The 15479-nt window shown below is 38.4% G+C and overlaps 1 protein-coding gene across 16 annotated transcripts in view; it reads left to right on the top strand.

Moving 5' to 3' along the window:
• The window catches only part of MARCHF1 (membrane associated ring-CH-type finger 1), a gene marked incomplete at its 3' end in the record, with an annotated part of 840798 nt that overhangs the window by 325417 nt on the left and 499902 nt on the right, over nt 1–15479 (top strand). Inside the window, exon 2 of one of the 16 annotated variants that reach the window (XM_079920619.1) lies at nt 13488–13656. The exons of the other annotated variants lie outside the window; for them this stretch is intronic. The remainder of the gene's footprint in view (nt 1–13487; nt 13657–15479) is intronic. 16 annotated transcript variants of the gene reach the window in all.

Raw genomic sequence — 15479 nt, forward strand, 5'->3', positions numbered from 1 at the left:
TACACACAAAAAAAGTACGTGAGGTTATGAATGTGTTAACTATCCTCATTGTGGTAATCATATTGCAATATATACATACAAAAAAAGCATAAATTCATTCAATTTGGCAAATACCCTCAGGACAAAATGGAGTTATGGGTCCAATTAATCATCTGAGTTCCAACTGTCACTTAGATTTTATTTTTTATTGAAGTATAGTTGATTTACAATATTACATTAGTTTCAGGTGTACAACATAGTGATTCAATATATTTTTATAGATTATACTCCATTTAAAGTTACTACAAAATAATGGCTATATTTCCCTCCGCTATACAATACATCCTTGTGGTTTATTTATTTTATACATAGTAGTTTGTATCTCTTAATCTCATACCCTTATCTTGCACCTCCCCCCCCTTCCCTCTTTCCACTGGTAACCACTAAATTTGTTCTTGATATCTGTGTGTTTCTGCTTTGTATACATTCATAGTTTTATTTTTTTTTATATTCCACATATAAGTGATGACATAATTTGTCTTTTTCTGTCTTATTTCACTAAGCATAATACCCTCTAGGTCCATCCACACTGTTGCAAATGGCAGAATTTTATTCCTTTTTATGGCTAATATTCCATTGTATATTTACCACATTTTCTTTATCCATTCATCTGTTAATGGACAGTGGGGTTGCTTCTATATCTTGGGTATTGTATATAATGCTTCTGTGAACAATGGTGTATCTTTTTGAATTAGTGTTTTCATTTACTTCAAATATATACCTAGGAATGGGAGTGCTGGATCATATGGTAGTTCTGTTTTCAGTTTTTTGAGAAATCTCCATACTGTTTTCCACAGTGGCTGCACCAATTTACATTCCCATCAACAGTGTAGGAGGGCTCCCCTTTCTCCACATCCTCTCCAGCATTTATTACTTGTAGACATTTTGATGGTAGCCATTCTAACAGGTGTGAGGTGATATCTCATTGTGGTTTTGATTTACAATTATCTGATAATTAGCGCTGAGTATTTATTTATTTGCCTGTTGACCATGTGTAATCCTCTTTTGAAAAATATATGTTCAGGTCTTCTGCCCATTTTTTTAATCAGGTTTTTTTGTTTGTTTGTTATTTTGACATTGAGTTTTATGAGCTGTTTCTATATTTTGGATATTAACCCTTTACTGGTCATATCATTTGCAAACATTTTCTCCCATTCAGTAGGTTGTCTTTCATTTTGTCATTGGTTTCCTTTGCTATGCAAAAACTTCTAAGTTTAATTAGGTCCTATTTGTGTATTTTTGCTTTTGTTTCTTTTGCCTTAGGATACAGATCAAAAAAATACTGCTACGATTTATGTCAAGGAGTGTTCTGCCTATGTTTTCTTCTGGGAGTTTTTGGTCTTCAATCCATTTTGAGCTTTTTTTTTTTTTTAATATGGTGTGAAGGAGTGTTCTAATCTCATTCATTTACACGTAGCTGTCCAGTTTTCCTAATACCACTTGTTGAAAAGACTGTCTTTGTCTTTTCTTCATTGTATTTTCTTGCTTCCTTTGTCAGAGATTAATACCTTAAGTGTGTAGGTTTATTTCTGGGCTCTCTGTTCTGTATTGGACTTGGGCTTAGATATCTGTTCTCTATTCCTGTAATAATGCTATGTAACAAACAATCACAGTACTTCGGTGATATATAAAAATAGGCACATATTGCTCACGTATCTGGAGTGGTCAGCTAGGCGGCTCCGAGGATCTTGCTGGGGTTTGTTCAGTTGCGTGGGGTCAGCTGGCAGGACTGGGGTGATTTGATGCTGTTACTCATGGCTCTCATCCTCTGCCTGGGACTGTACAGGACGGGCCTGGGTGTGTCCCTCGTGGCTACCACAGAAGGTATTGCTACTGAACCAGGTTGCTTTGCCTGGTGTGCAAGCCAAACACTGAGACACCAAGGTTTGCAGCAGAGAAAAGCTTTATTCACGAGGCAGCCAAGAGAGGTTGGGAGAACATCTCAGATGCACCTCCCTGAAGGTAAAAGGCCCAGGATATTTACGTGATACAGAAACAGGGTGGTCTGAGGTGTGGGGAAGGTGATTGGAGGTAAGAAAAAGGTGAAGTAATTGGTGTTCTGTGCAGCATATCTGAGTTACATGCTTCTTTATTTTATGCATGTTCAGAAAATGGCAGCATTAGCATGATCTGAGGGTGGAGTTTTGGACCCTCTGACAGCTGGAGGGTTGGTGTCCATCCCAACTAGTCTTAACCAGCAGGGACCTGAACTGAACAAGAGCTGACTCCAGCTTCCTAAAAACTTATTTAAGTAACTGTTACTATAGTGCCCCATAGCTCAGAGGAGTTGTCTGTAGGGAGCTGCTAAGGAGTCTTCGTGAAGCTTAGGAGGTATGCAATTAACAGGAACAATTAAAGCAAGCTTGGTCAGTGAAGGTGGTTTCAGGTTATTATTTATTAAGCAAGGTATGGTTCAAGAGATCTAACTGATGATGGCCCCAGTTCCAATACAAGTGAGAAAATCCAAAGCCATAAGCACCTTTCAAGCTCCTGCTTAGAGCATGCTTGCCAGCGTGGAATTGGTCCAGGGTTGCCGTGTGACAAAGGGGTGGATACACTTGGAGTTGAAGAATAGGGATATAATTTACAATTTAACTTACCTCAGTAATTTCTTACTATCTTTTCAGTTCTGTGGTGCTATTAAAAAGTTTATTGTTTTTATATTTATTTAATATTTTTGCTGTTTTCTTTGGTTTATTTGATTCAAATAGAATAGCCTGAGAGAACAGAGCCTGTTTTCATTGATTTATTTTTTTTTCCTTTCTATAATTATTAATCTATTTTAACATTTTGAGGCAGATGTCATCAAAATAAAGCACATATAATGTTACCATTACAAATGGTGAATTGGTTGGACCAAACAGGGTAGCATTTTTTTGTTCTTATAATTAGATAAAATATTAATTTTTTTCTTATAATGACCATCAACTATATAGATTTATACAATGAAGAAAATATGAACCGTACTTAGCCTAAAGCATCTAGGAGAAATCACTGCAGGTAGATTTAAAAAATAATAGGATAGTGCTGTTCATACTGTATATAACTTGTTTTCATTTCACCTCAAAACACACTGAGGGGGCTTCCCTGGTGGCGCAGTGGTTGAGAGTCCGCCTGCCGATGCAGGGGACATGGGTTCTTGCCCCGGTCCGGGAAGATCCCACATGCCGCGGAGCAGCTGGGCCCGTGAGCCATGGCCGCTGAGCCTGCGCGTCCGGAGCCTGTGCTCCGCAACGGGAGAGGCCACAACAGTGAGAGGCCCGCGTACCGCAAAAAAAAAAAAACAACACTGAGGAAAGCTTCTCACGTCTATAAATACTCCTCTACTACATACTTTTAATGACTACATGTTATTTTATTCTGTTGTTTATCACAATTTTTTCAGCCAAACACCTATTTTTAGATAGATGGGCTCTAAGTTTTTCAATATTATAAATAATGCTGCAAGGAATATTCATATAGATTTTTCTGCTTTTTTGTATTAATTTCTTGAGGATGAGTTCACTGAATTAGACAAATTGATTAAAATTTATACCCATTTTCAGGGATGTGATACATATTTCTATATTTGCCCCTGGAAATCTTTACCCCTTGCACACTCTAGAAATGAATGAGGACCACTCCAGTGAGAACCAGTGGAGGATGTTTGCACAGGGCATCAAGTCATCATCACCTGCACATGGCAGTGATGCTGAGGCAGTCAGGCACATGGGAAAGCTTTACGGAGAAAGGGGAGGTTTCTGACGGGAGGTTATTGGCAAGGGAACATTGGAGGCAGGCTGAGTAGCAGCTGAGCAGTGTATGTGGTTGGTTTGGGAGCATATTTAGCTTTCTCTCATTGGTCCTCAGTTGGAAGCAGGGGAAAAGAAAAATCACTTGTGGATTGTTGGTTAAGTCCTGACTATTCTGGATCAGCAGCTGCAGAGGTTTGGCTGTTTGGCCTGATTGTTGCAGAACCTGTGGCTTGGCTTCCAGGACTTACTGTGTGATCAGAAGTCTCTTGCCATATAGGGTCTGGCATTGCTCATCTGTATATTCAGTCTTTTAATATTGAAAAAGTCATCTAAGAACTAATGCTTAATTTGCATTGTGATTTTATATATTTTTTAAAAATTGCTTTTGCAATTAAATATTTATGGAAAGATTTTAGCAAAATAATTAATCCATAGCAAGGTCTCAGCAAATACTAGCTATTATTGTGTACTCACTTAAGTTTAACTTTCTAAAATAGTGTGTTCATTATATTACCCTTTATCAAAACTCAGTGGATAGGGAGGGTGGGAGGGAGACGCAAGAGGGAGGAGATATGGGGATATATGTTTATGTATAGCTGATTCACTTTGTTATAAAGCAGAAACTATAACACACCCCTGTAAAGCAATTATACTCCAATAAAGATGTTAAAAAAAACCCAAACTCAATGGCATTTAATATTCTACATGGTTGTCTTAGTTCAGGCTAAAAATGTAGCAGAATACCATAGACTGGGTGGCTTATAAACAACAGAAATTTATGTCTCAGAGTTCTGCAGACTGGGAAGTCCAAGATCAAGCCACTGACAGATTCAGTGTCTGGTGAGAATCTTCCTCCTGGTTCATAGACAGACTTTTTTTTTTTTTTTTTCGTTATGTACTCGTGTGGTGGAAAGGGTAATGGAGCTCTGGGGTCTCTCTTGTAAGGACATCTATCCCATTCATAAGGGCACCAGCCTCATGACCTAATCACCTCCCAAAGACCTTACTTCCTAAAACCATCCCACTGGGGATTAAGTGTCTACATATGAATCTTGGGGAGATACAACATTCAGTATAGCAATGATGATATGAGTGTATTTAACTGATATTCAGAGACTCTCATATTTATTCTGTCCTAATGTGTACATTTGTGTACTAAGCATAAACTCAAGGCATGCATCATAACTTACTCATAATGTCTGCACAAGACACTGTACTACAGAGAAACTTTGCTCCTGACACTATTTACATTATTTTTTTTTTTCTGGAATTCCTTCTCCCTTTCTATGTGAATTCTTCAAAACTCACTCGTTTTCATCTTCTGTGTTAAGGCTGGTTACCAACAAACTCTTTCCTATGAATTTTTATTATATGTACTTGTTATCACTATTACCAATTTGATATCATATGCTAACTTTTTTCCTATCCTATTTGACCAGATCAATTATGTGCAAAATTCTCATACTTGTTTGTATCTTCTTTATCACCTAATGTAATAACTTCCATTAATAGGTACTCAATACATAATTTTTATCAATTAATATTTTCGTATGAAACCAAGGATCTAGGGCACTAATAAAGTGTTTTTTAGAGAAACTTATTTAACTTCATGGTTTTAGTGCTCCCATTTTTGTAAAGGAGATAATGCTTCAATTTCCTTTCAAAGAAATGAGAACAATTAAAGTTTATCTGTTTTTAGTGAAGGCACTGAGGAGTGAATAATTCTGCTGATAGGAAAACATGAATAAACATTCGGAAATAATTAAGCTTTTATATTTGGTATAGGAAAAAAAAATGACCTAACCTCAGCAGTTTCTGTGTTACTTTAATTGCATATCTCTTACGAAGCATCAAATAGGGAAGAAGTCGAGGCTTTTGCTTGTCAGAAATTACTTTTTTTTCTAGATTTCTAGATTTTGACCAGCTCAAAGTGCAGAGCAAAAAAACATTTTTGTTACTCCTCTCTCTGGTTTCAGTATCTTTTGAAAAAAAATCTACAAATGCATGCTCCTATTATTAGCATTGGAATTATCTATTTGATATGCATTCCACTTTCTTGCTGCACTAAAAAATGCCTAAGAGATACAATGAAGTATTTCTCTTTCAGATCAGAGTAAGGTAGCTGGTAAGAAGAAGGAGGAAAGTTTCATTTCGTATAGTGTGTACTTACAGCAGGGGCCAGAAACACACAGCAGGGTGAGAATTTTAAAAGCAAAGTTTACCATCACGGGCTGTGGGTTGTCAGTAACAACCTGAGGAGGTGTCTTATAGAAAGAAATCAAAGCAGCAAAGCACCTCAAAGGAACAAAACAAAAGTTTAAGCATTGATTATAACAAGTTGGATTAATTTGGGCAAATGTCATTGTCTGTGTTTGCTTTATTAATATTAATTTTTAAAAGCATATAAAATAAAATACAATCTTTTATTAAACACAAGTGAGATTAATAACTATAGTTTTATTCCTTGATGGACAAAAACACTTTGTTTTTCTTACTGTGTTTTTAACTAGTATGTTTCTGGTTTTATCTTAACGTCTTTATTGGAGTATAATGGCTTTACAATCGTGGGTTAGTTTCTGCTTTGTAACAAAGTGAATCAGCTATACATATACATGTATCCCCATATCTCCTCCCTCTTGTGTCTCCCTCCCACTCTCCCTATCCCACCCCTCTAGGTGGTCACAAAGCACCTAGCTGATCGCCCTGTGTGTGCTCTGCGGCTGCTTCCCACTAGCTATCTATTTTACATTTGGTAGTATATATATGTCCATGCCACTCTCTCACTTCGTCCCAGCTTACCCTTCCCCCTCCCCGTGTCCTTAAGTCCATTCTCTACGTCTGTGTCTTTATTCATGTCCTGCCCCTAGGTTCTTCAGAACCGTTTTTTTTTAGATTCCAAGTATATGTGTTAGCATATGATATTTGTTTTTCTCTTTCTGACTTACTTCAGTCTGTATGACTGACTCTAGGTCCATCCACCTCACTACAAATAACTCAATTTTGTTTCTTTTTATGGCTGAGTAATATTCCACTATATGTATGTGCCACATCTTCTTTATCCATTCATCTGTTGATGGACACTTAGGTTGCTTCCATGTCCTGGCTATTGTAAATAGAGCTGCAATAAACATTGTGGTACATGACTCTTTTTGAATTATGGCTTTCTCAGGGTATATGCCCAGTAGTGGGATTGCTAGGTTGTATGGTAGTTCTATTTTTACATTTTTAAGAAACCTCCATACTGTTCTCCATAGTGGCTGTATCAATTTACATTCCCACCAACAGTGCAAGAGGGTTCCCTTTTCTCCACACCCACTCCAGCATTTACTGTTTGTAGATTTTTTGATGATGTCAATTCTGACTGGTGTGACGTGATACCTTATTGTAGTTTTGATTTGCATTTCTCTAATGATTAGTGATGTTGAGCATTCTTTCATGTGTTTGTCGGCTGTCTATATATCTTCTTTGGAGAAATTTCTATTTAGGTCTTCTGCCCATTTTTTCTTTTTTTGCGATATGCGAGCGTCTAACTGTTGTGGCCTCTCCCGTTGCAGAGCAACAGGTTCTGGACGCGCAGGCTCAGCAGCCATGGCTCACGGTCCTAGCTGCTCCGTGGCATGTGGGATCTTCCCGGACCGGGGCACGAACCCGTATCCCCTGCATTGGCAAGCGGACTCTCAACCACTGTGCCACCAGGGAAGCCCTTCTGCCCATTTTTTGATTGGGTTGTTTGTTTTCTTGATATTGAGCTGCTTGTAAATTTTGGAGATTAATACTTTGCCTGTTGCTTCATTTGCAAATATTTTCTCCCATTCTGATGCTTGTGTTTTTGTCTTGTTTCTGGTTTCCTTTGCTGTGCAAATGCTTTTAAGTTTCATTAGGTCCCATTTGTTTATTTGTGTTTTTATTTCCATTTCTCTAGGAGGTGGGTCAAAAAAGGATCTTGCTGTGATTTATGTAATAGAGTGTTCTGCCTATGTTTTCCTCTAAGAGTTTTATAGTGTTGGGCCTTAAATTTAGGTCTTTAATCCATTTTGAGTTTAATTTTGTGTATGGTGTTAGGGAGTGTTCTAATTTCTTTGTTTCACATGTAGCTGTGCAGTTTTCCCAGCACCACTTATTGAAGAGGCTGCCTTTTCTCCATTGTATATTCTTGCCTCCTTTATCAAAAATAAGGTGACCGTACATGCGTGGGTTTACATCTGGGATTTCTATCCTGTTCCATTGATCTATATTTCTGTTTTTGTGCCAGTACCATACTGTCTTGATTACTGTAGCTTTGTAGTATAGTCTGGAGTCAAAGACTCTGATTTCTCCAGCTCCGTTTTTCTTTCTCAAGATTGCTTTAGCTATTCGGGGTCTTTTTTGTTTCCATACAAATTGTGAAATTTTTTGTTCTCTTGCTGTGAAAAATGCCATTGGTAGTTTGATAAGGATTGCATTGAATCTGTAGATTGAGTTGGGTAGTAGAGTCATTTTCACAATGTTGATTCTTCCAATCCAAGAACAGGGTATATCTCTCCATCTGTTTGAATCATCTTTAATTTCTTTCATCAGTGTCTTATAATTTTCTGCACACAGATCTTTTGTCTCCTTAGGTAGATTTATTCCTAGGTATTTTATTCTTTTTGTTGCAGTGGTAAATGGGAGTGTTTCCTTAATTTCTCTTTCAGATTTTTCACCACTAGTGTATACGACTGCAAGAGATTTCTGTTCATTAGTTTTGTATCCTGCTACTTTACCAAATTCATTGATTAGCTTTACTAGCTTTCTGGTAGCATCTTTAGGATTCTCTATGTATAGTATCATGTCATCTGCAAACAGTGACAGCTTTACTTCTTCTTTTCTGATTTGGGTTACTTCTATTTCTTTTTGTTCTCTGATTGCTGTGGCTAAAAATTCCAAAAATATGTTGAATAATAGTGGTGAGAGTGGGCAACCTTGTCTTGTTCCTGATCTTAGTGGAAATGGTTTCAGTTTTTCACCATTGAGAACGATGTTGGCTGTGGGTTTGTCATATATGGCCTTTATTACGTTGAGTTAACTTCCCTCTATGCCTACTTGCTGGAGGGTTTTTATCATAAATGGGTGTTGAATTTGTCAAAAGCTTTTTCTGCATCTATTGAGGTTATCATATGGTTTTTATCCTTCAGTTTGTCAATTTGGTGTATCACGTTGAATGATTTGCCTATATTGAAGAATTCTTGCATTCGTGGGATAAACCCCACTTGATCATGGTGTATGATCCTTTTCATGTGCTGTTGAATTCTGTTTGCTAGTATTTTGATAAGGGTTTTTGCATCTATATTCATCAGTGATATTGGCCTGTAGTTTTCTTTCTTTGTGACATCCCTATCTGGTTTTGGTATCAGGGTGATGGTGGCCACGTAGAATGAGTTGGGGTGTGTTCCTCCCTCTGCTATATGTTGGAAGAGTTTGAGAAAGATAGGTGTTAGCTCTTCTCTAAATGTTTGATAGAATTTGCCTGTGAAGCCATCCGGTCCTGGGCTTTTGTTTTCAGAAGATTTTTAATCACAGTTTCAATTTCAGTGCTTGTGATTCGTCTGTTCATATTTTCTATTTCTTCCTGGTTCAGTTTCAGAAGGTTGTGCTTTTTTAACAATTTGTCCATTTCTTCCAGGTTGTCCATTTTATTGGCATGTAGTTGCTAGTAGCAATCTCTCATGATCCTTTGTATTTCTGCAGTGTCAGTTGTTACTTCTCCTTTTTCATTTCTATTTCTGTCGATTTGAGTCTTCTCCCTTTTTTTCTTGATGAGTCTGGCTCATGGTTTATCAATTTTGTTTATCTTCTCAAAGAACCGCTTTTAGTTTTATTTATCTTTGCCATTGTTTCCTTCATTTCTTTTTCATATTTTTCTGATCTGATCTTTATGATTTCTTCCCTCTGCTAACTTCAGGGTTTTTTTGTTCTTCTTTCTCTAATTGCTTTAGGTGTAATGTTAGGTTGTTTATTTGAGATGTTTCTTGTTTCTTGAGGTAGGATTGTATTGCTATAAACTTCCCTCTTAGAACTGCTTTTGCTGCATCCCATAGGTTTTGGGTGGTCGTGTTTTCATTGTCATTTGTTTCTAGGTATTTTTTGTATTTGATTTCTTCAGTGATCTCTTTGTTATTAAGTAGTGTATTGTTTAGCCTCCATGTATTTGTATTTTTTACAGATTTTTTTTACTGTAATTGATTTATAGTCTCATGGAGTTTTGGTCAGAAAAGATACTTGATACAATTTCAATTTTCTTAAATTTACCAAGGCTTGATTTGTGACCCAAGGTATGATCTATCCTGGAGAGTGTTCCATGAGCACTTGAGAAGAAAGTGTATTCTGTTGTTTTTGGATGGCATGTCCTATAAATATCAATTAAGTCCATCTTGTTTAATGTATCATTTAAAGCTTGTGTTTCCTTATTTATTTTCATTTTGGATGATCTGTCCATTGGTTAAAGTGGGTTGTTAAAGTCCTGTACTATGATTGTGTTACTGTTGCTTTCCCCTTTTATGGCTGATAGCATTTGCCTTATGTATTGAGGTGCTCCTATGTTGGGTGCATAAATATTTACAATTGTTGTATCTTCGTCTTGGATTGATCCATTGATCATTATGTAGTGTCCTTCTTTGTCTTTTGTAATAGTGTTTATTTTAAAGTCTATTTTGTCTGATATGAGAATTGCTACTCCATCTTTCTTTTGATTTCCATTTGCATGGAATATCTTTTTCCATCCCCTCACTTTCAGTCTGTATGTGTCTGTAGGTCTGAAGTGGTCTCTTGTAGGCAGCATATGTATGGGTCTTGTTGTATCCATTCAGCCAGTCTGTGTCTTTTGGTGGGAGCATTTAATCCATTTACATTTAAGGTAATTATTGATATGTATGTTCCTTTTACCATTTTCTTAATTGTTTGGTGTTTGTTTTTGTACGTCTTTTCCTTCTCTTTTGTTTCCTGCCTAGAGAAGTTCCTTTAGCATTTGTTGTGTAGCTGATTTGGTGGTGCTGAATGTCTTAGCTTTTGCTTGCCTGTAACGTTTTCAATTTCTTCATCAAATCTGAATGAGATCCTTGCTGGGTAGAGTAATCTTTGTTGTAGGTTTTTCCCTTTCATCACTTTAAATATGTCCTGCCAGTCCCTTTTGGCTTGCAGAGTTTCTGCTGGAAGATCAGCTGTTAATCTTATGGGGATTCCCTTGTATGTTATTTGTTGTTTTTCTCTTGCTGCTTTTAATAGTTTTTCTTTGTATTTTATTTTTGATAGTTTGATTGATATGTGTCTTGGTGTGTTTCTCCTTGGATTTATCCTGTATGAGACTCTCTGTGCTTCCTGGACCTTATTAACTATTTCCTTTCCCATATTAGGGAAATTTTCAGCTATAATCACTTCAAATATTTTCTCAGTCCCTTTCTTTTTCTTCTTCTTCTTATGGGACCCCTATAATTGGAATGTTGTTGCATTTAGTGCTGTCCCAGAGGTCTGTAAGACTGTTCTCAATCCTTTTCATTCTTTTTTCTTTATTCTGGTCTGCAGTAGTTATTTCCACTATTTTATCTTCCAGGTCACTTATCCATTCTTCTGCGTCAGTTACTCTGCTATTGATTCCTTCTAGAGAATTTTAAGTTTCATGTGTTGTTCATAATTGTTTCTTTGCTCTTTAGTTCTTGTATGTCCTTGTTAAACGTTTCTTGTATTTTCTCCATTCTATTTCCAAGATTTTGGATCATCTTTACTATCATTACTCTGAATGATTTTTCAGGTAGACTGCCTATTTCCTTTCATTTGTTTGGTCTGGTGGCTTGTTACCTTGCTCCTTCATCTGCTGTGTGTTTCTCTGTCTTCTCATTTTCCTCTGCTTACTGTGTTTATGGTCTGTTTTTTGCAGCCTGCAGTTTCGAGGTTCCCATTGTTTTTTGTGTCTGCTCCCAGTGGGTAAGGTTGGTCCAGTGCATTGTGTAGGCTTCCTGGTGGAGGGTACTGGTGTCTGTGTCTTGGTGGTGGAGGCTGGATCTTGTCTTTCTGGTGGGCAGGACCACATCCAGTGGTGTGTTTTAGGTTGCCTGTGACCTTATTGTGATTTTAGGTAGCCTCTCTGCCAATGGGTGAGGTTGTGTTCCTTTCTTGCTAGTTGTTTGGCATAGGGTGGCCAGCACTGTAGCTTGCTGTTTGTTGAGTGGAGCTGGGTCTTAGCGTTGAGACGGAGCTCTCTGGGAGAACTTTCACCGTTTGATATTACATGGAGCCGGGAAGTCTCTGGTGGACCAATGTCCTGAACTTGGCTCTCCCACCTCAGACGCACAGGCCTGACACCTGGCCGGAGCACCAAGACCCTGTCATCCACATGGCTCAGAAGAAAAGGGAGAAAAAAAGAAAGAAGGAATAAAATAAAATAAAATAAAATAGTTGTTAAAATAAAAAATAATTATTAAAAAAACTTACAAGTAACAAAAAAAGAAAGAAGAGAGCAACCAAACCTAAAAAACAAATCCACCAATAATAACAAGCACTAAAAACTATACTAAAAAGAAAAAAAAAAACAAAATGAAGAGACAAAACCCTAGGACAAATGGTAAAAGCAAAGGTATACAGAGAAATCACGCAAAGAAGTGTACACATACACACTCACAAAAAGAGAAAACGGAAAATTTTATATATATCGTTGCTCCCAAAGTCCACCTCCTCAATTTGGGATGATTCGTTGTCTATTCAGGTATTGCACAGATGCAGGTACATCAAGTTGATTGTAGAGATTTAATCTGCTGCTCCTGAGGCTGCTGGGAGAGATTTCCCTTTTTCTTCTTTGTTCGCACAGCTCCCGGGGTTCAGCTTTGGATTTGGACCTGCCTCTGTGGGTAGGTCGCCTGAAGGCGTCTGTTCTTTGCTAAGACAGGACGGGGTTAAAGGAGCCGCTGATTCGGGGGCTCTGGCTCACTCAGGCTGGGGGCAGGGAGGGGTATGGATGCGGGGCGAGCCTGCAGCAGCGGAGGCTGGTGTGACGTTGCACCAGCCTGACACGCGCAGTGCGTTCTCCTGGGGAAGTTGTCCCTGGATCCTGGGACCCTGGCAGTGGCGGGCTGCACAGGCTCCCCAGAAGGGGGGTGTGGATAGTAACCTGTGCTCGCACACAGGCTTCTTGGTGGCGGCAGCAGCAGCCTTAGCGTCTCATGCCCGTCTCTGGGGTCCGCGCTGTTAGCCGTGGCTCGCGTCCGTCTCTGGAGCTCCTTTAAGCAGCGCTCTTAATCCCCTCTCCTCGCGCACCAGAAAACAGAGGCAAGAAAAAGTCTCATCTGTTCGGCAGCTCCAGACCTTTTCCCTGGACTCCCTCCCGACTAGCTGTGGCACACTAGCCCCCTTCAGCGTGTGTTCACGCCGCCAACCCCAGTTCTCTCTGTGTGATCCGACTGAAGCCCAAGCCTCAGCTCCCAGCCCTGCCCACCCCGGCGGGTGAGCAGACAAACCTTTTGGGCTGGTGAGTGCTGGTTGGCACCAATCCTCTGTGCGGGAATCTCTCTGCTTTGCCCTCCGCACTCCTGTGGCTGTGCTCTCCTCCACGTCTCCGAAGCTTCCCCCTCTGCCACCCGCAGTCTCCGCCCGCAAAGGGGCTTCCTAGTGTGTGGAAACCTTTACTGCTTCACGGCTCCCTCCCACTGGTGCAGGGCCCATCCTTATTATTTTGTCTCTGTTTTTTCTTTTTTCTTTTGCCCTACCCAGGTATGTGGGGAGTTTCTTGCTTTTTGGGAGGTCTGAGGTCTTCTGCCAGCGTTCAGTAGTTGTTTTGTAGGAGTTGTTCCACATGCAGATGTATTTCTGATGTATTTGTGGGGAGGAAGGTGATCTCCACGTCTCACTCCTCTGCCTTCTTGAAGGTCTCCCCCAACTAGTATGTTTTTAATCACTATTAATTTTTGTTTTTAAGTGAATAATAGAGAAAATGTAGATTTTTTACTTATAGTTTTCATTTGTGAAAACTTTTATATATAGTCTAAAGCAAAACAACTCAACTGATAGAGAAGAATTATGATTATTTTCTGTTTCCTTTAAATTTGAAAACACTGGTATATTCTTTTGAGAATAGTTATTTATAGTTAGTATCAAACTAAATTACCACATACAATAAAAACCCAGATGTTTACTCTGAAAGGGTCATGAAATGCTGCTTACTTATTATTACTTTTTAAATTTGAAGAATGATGTTTGGCTTTGTTTGTAGCTCAAAGATCAAGGTCAAAATAGATTCTTACATCATGTAACTGAATATCCTAACAGAATGAATTGGGGCATGTAGTCTGGCATAAACAGGATGTTGTGACTCTGCCTACATTACAGGTATTTATTTGCTTATTAACATACAGGAATAGAATTCTCTTTGCACTTCTTAAAAGTTCTTCCAAATGAAGAATACCTTGTTATAGAGTCAGGATAAATGTATAATTTGTCATCTAACCAGGATCCTACTGAGAGTTAAAGGAGTAGTAACTAGATATTATGGTGCGCCAACTGGAATGGACGTGGGCCATCCCAGAGAAATCAGAACATGCGGTTGTATTCTGCAAAGAAGACACATTGAAACCTTTCCCACGTCTCCAACTGATCAGTCTTTTAAATGAACTCCCTTTTAGTCTTATATACATATACACTTTAGTAAAATTCTACTTAAGGACCTTATCACATTCATGAGTACCATCTCAAACCTCTGGGTGGAAAGTGACCTCCACAACTTTCATAGGGTAGATTAATTTTTTTTTTTTATTGGAGTATGGTTGCTTTACAATGTTGTGTAAGTTTTGGCTGTACATCAAAGTGAATCAGCTATATGTATACATATATCCCCTCTTTTTTGTATTTCTTTCCCACTTAGGTCACCAAAGAGTATTGAGTAGAGTTCCCTGTGCTATACAGCAGGGTCTCATTAGTTTTCTGTTTTATACATAGTAGTGTATATGTGTCAATCGCAATCTCCCAGTTCATCCCACCTGCCCCTCCCCCCCACTTGGTATCCATAGGTTTGTGCTCTACATCTGTGTCTCTATTTCTGTTTTGCAAATAAGTTCATCTGTACCATTTTTCTAGATTCCACATATAGACGATATTTGTTATATGTACAAATACAGTATTTGTTACTCTCTCCGACTTACTTCACTCGGTATGACAGTCTCTAGGTCCATCCACATCTCAGCAAATGGCACAGTTTTGTTCCTTTTTATGGCTGAGTAATATTCCATTGTATATATGTGCCACATCTTTATCCATTCCTCTGTTGATGGACATTTAGGTTGTTTCCATGTCTTGGCTATTGTAAATAGAGCTGCTGTGAACCGTGGATTGCATGTGTCCTTTCGAATTACGGTTTTCTTTGGATATACGCCCAGGAGTGGGATTGCTGAATCATATATGGTAGTTCTATTTTTAGTTTTTTAAGGAACCTCCATACTGTTCTCTATAGTGGTTGTACCAATTTACATTGCCACCAACAGTGTAGGAGGGTTCCCTTTTCTCCACATAGGGTACATTAATACTGAAGGCCTTTACATATCACTTAAGTATATATTTAACATTAAATGCCACGACACTAAATTCTTTCAAAATATCTATTCTACATGTTTTGGGGCATTATTTGCTACAACTCAGTTTTTCTGACTATACTGATGTAGAGAGGGCAAAAGTACAGTATGAAATGTTAAGAATGGTATTTGGATTATAAGA

The sequence above is a fragment of the Stenella coeruleoalba genome (genome assembly GCF_951394435.1).
Source record: "Stenella coeruleoalba genome assembly, chromosome: 4".
Taxonomy (NCBI): domain Eukaryota; kingdom Metazoa; phylum Chordata; class Mammalia; order Artiodactyla; family Delphinidae; genus Stenella; species Stenella coeruleoalba.